Source organism: Adiantum capillus-veneris, chromosome 25 (genome assembly GCF_014529385.1).
Source record: "Adiantum capillus-veneris isolate H3 chromosome 25, ASM1452938v2, whole genome shotgun sequence".
Taxonomy (NCBI): domain Eukaryota; kingdom Viridiplantae; phylum Streptophyta; class Polypodiopsida; order Polypodiales; family Pteridaceae; genus Adiantum; species Adiantum capillus-veneris.
Window position 1 is genome coordinate 1,480,475 of NC_140955.1, and position 3,586 is coordinate 1,484,060.

A 3,586-nucleotide genomic window follows, 5' to 3' on the forward strand; every position below is an offset into this window, starting at 1 on the left:
TAAGTGTAAGCATTGTCAGTTTTGATGTGGTTCACCCTACACGTCTGTGAGCTATAATTGCAGATGTGAATGCTTAAATCATTATTTTTAGTCGTTTTGACCATAGAAGACTGTTCTTAGACCATAGGGCAACCTTTTTGGATTGATCTGTTGTAGTTTTCAAGATCTTTTTCATGATGGATTGTGATTTTGGTACCTTGTTGGATTGCGACCAGACTTTCTAGGATAGTGCCCCTAGGTGTCCTAGACCTCCTCCTAAAGTTTTGTTGCATTTTGAGTCCGTTCGAGTGCCGAAATGGCGTGATGACCTAGAGCTGTGAGAAAGGACATAGGCAGATTTCCCTGATCATTGAGTGTTGCTTTGCTTGTTGAGCTATTGTGTTTGCTTGTTAAGGTTCACTTTGTGAGATTGACGATCTCATAGAGTCTCGTGCCCCATCCGAGTCACTTTTCCTGAGTATTGACATTATGTTAGTGCCAGAAAGCTATGCTGCAGACGTCCGTCGCGGCGACCCTCTACCATTGGCGTCGCTGTCGGGGATATGATCCTTAGATGGTGAGTGACCTAGTGCATTTTTTATGAGTTGTTTTTCTAATATTTGTCTCTCCATTCCATTTACACTTTAGCAGTGAAGCAGCTAGACACGGGGTTTAGTGCTTGATAGAGTATAGAAGTCGAGGACTTGCTAGATCTATTCTTGAGAAGTAAAGAGGGTTGTGAGTTAGATAGCCAAAAGCATTTCATTCTTCAATTTTCTCTATGCTTTTAGAGTGTTGTAACGTTTTTCGTTACGACTTTATTTTGTACCGTTCTGTTTGTTTTTGTTTCATGTTTCATTTCAGTACTTAGGAGTAGGGTAATTGGAGACTACCACCATCAAAATTGGGCTGAAAGATTGAGGGGAAAAAGGGTGAAAACCATATTTTGGCAAAAACGATCGTAACTCTGAAATCTTGAAAATTTGATGGTAGAGAGCTCAAAAGTGATCCAAATTCAGAAATTTGTGGATCCAGGACATCAATATACTCTCTAGAAGCAATCTGAGAAGTTTGGCTAGATTTTGTGGAGGAACATGGATCGCGATCCATGCACCCCCTAAAACCATTTTTGGTGAAAAGTGACCAGTTACAGTGTACATCATTGGGAAACTGCTATGATCAAGTTTGCTTGAAAGAAAAACTCAAAAATCACATCAGAATTGGCTGTTAGGGCAAAAACAACAAAATAGGCATTTCAGACACAAAATTGGTCAAATCTTGAGAATTTGGGATCCAAATTCAAAAAGGGGTGAGATTTGACTTCTATAGGGCATAAAGAACCAACAGAACAAAATTCATGAAAAAATGTTGCCAAACATGGATCGCGATCCATGTACCTTTTTGACATTCTAGGTTGATATTTGACAAGTACATCCCTGATATCATTTGGAACAACTTTTCCAAAAGGCACTATGTCAAAAAATTGAAAAAAGTTGGTCAAAATAGCCAAATACAGAAACTAATCAAAAACCGCAGGACAGACAGAAAAACTTGCTTTTGAATGACAAAAACTAGTCCAAATACAAAACTTTTGATACCATAGCATCTAGTAAACATGCTGATCCTGATGGTACCAAGAAATGTCAGTTTGGCTTCCAAACATGGATCGCAATCCATGTACCTCATGAAAAAAAAGTTGAAAATTTTTTGGCTGAGATTTGAGCAGTAGGTAGCTGAGACATAGACAAACACTTTTTCCAAAAGAACTATGTGCAAAAAGTGGTCAAAAGAGCCAGAAACAGCTCATTGTCAAAACTGTCGCAGCAGATTGTAGAAGTCAATTTTGGTAGGGCAAAACTGGTCTAAATTCAAAAAGATTTGTGGAGCAAGCTATAAACATCATAAGCTATTAGCAGACCAAAAATTCAGATCCAAAAGTGATGGAACATGGATCGTGATCCATGTACCCCTGAGAAATTTTTGGATAGAAACTTTTCCAGCTTGTAGGTGAGACCATTGTGAACAAAAGTCTCCAAAGAAGCATTGTCAAAAAGGTTCTAAAAGTGGGTGAAAAGAGCCAAAAATTGTTCAAAGAGGAAGACCCTAAAACAGACTTAGAGATCGACTTTTGCCTAGCCTAAACAAGTCCAAATCACACAAAAACCACATATCTAGCATCAGGAGACCAAGCACAAGCTGTGTGCCAAGTTTCAATGCAATCTGACACATAGGTACATGGATCGCGATCCATGTTCCTTTGTCACAGACTGATACCAAACTTGCACCATAGCTAGAGGACATCACAAGGAATCTAGTGGTCTTCTCAAAACTAAATTTCGATATCAAAAACTTGTCCAAAAGCACAGAACTGCAAGGTACTCTGAGCTAGTGCCAGAACTGACCTAACTTTCAATCCAGAGGTCAATTTTCAAAAATTTTGACACCATAGGGTCTCCTAAGCATGGTGAATCTGATGATACCAAGAGAAGTCAATTTGGGCTCCAAACATGGATTGCGATCCATGTACCCACAGTGATAGCTTGACTTGAAAATTTACAGATCAGTAATGCCTACACAAGAAAACACATTCCCAGGTCCAATTTTGGAAAAAAATTAAGCAAATTTGGGTCAAAAGGGAGCAAAACAGGTGTCACACTGAAAACCGCAGTACAGACCTAGTGTTGGCAATTTGCCCTGCCAAAACAAGTCTAAATCCAAAAATATTTGAGATTTAGCTTGTGGGCGATCCATGTACCTCAACCTCAGAATTTGCTGAAAATTGGTATATAGCCTGCTTATGACCTTGTCTACACACAGTAAAAATTTCGAGAAAAAAATTTGACAGGGAACATGGAACGCCATGTACCTCTTAGCATGGGGGTATCTGACTTGGTGATCTTGTAGACATACTTGAGAACATCCCAAATCTCAAGTTTGAGCTAAAAATACCTTCAAGAGGCCAAGATACAAGCCAAAGTTCTTGTGTTTTGGTTTGTTTTGAGTGCTGTTTCAAGTGCAGTTCACCAAAATTGCTCTAACTTTTGATAGACAACTCCAAATTGAGTCAGGTATAGCTAGGAAGAAAGCTTGCGAGCAATTTACTAGGTTTCCTAAATCCAAACTTTTAGGGTACCCAAAACTAGTTTTCAAAGACCAAAAGAGTCACAAATTCCAGACTTTTGAGAGACCTTACCAGGGGCAAAAAGGGATAAGTTGCACTAAGCCAAGTTGGGCTTGTCAAGTACTATCTTGAGAAATTTGAGTGAGTCTTGACCATGACAAATCATCCACCACCAGGATTCTCTACTCCACTCAGAGACATGAGTATCCAATAATGATGCCACAATACACATCAGAGAGGATTCCACCGGGATTCTCTCCAAGACGAGAGGATAGGGAGAGAGATGTCTTTCCAAGAGACACGAATTGGTTAAATTGGTGAGTGAACCACAAAGATTAAGACCATATCAAGTGGCTCAATGTGTCAAGACAAAATACGATGGGTCAGGGGATCCATATGCTCATGTCTCACTCTTCAAACAAGTGTTGACAGCTGAACGAATTGCGGATGTTCATACTCAATATGAGGGATTGGGGTTAACATTGG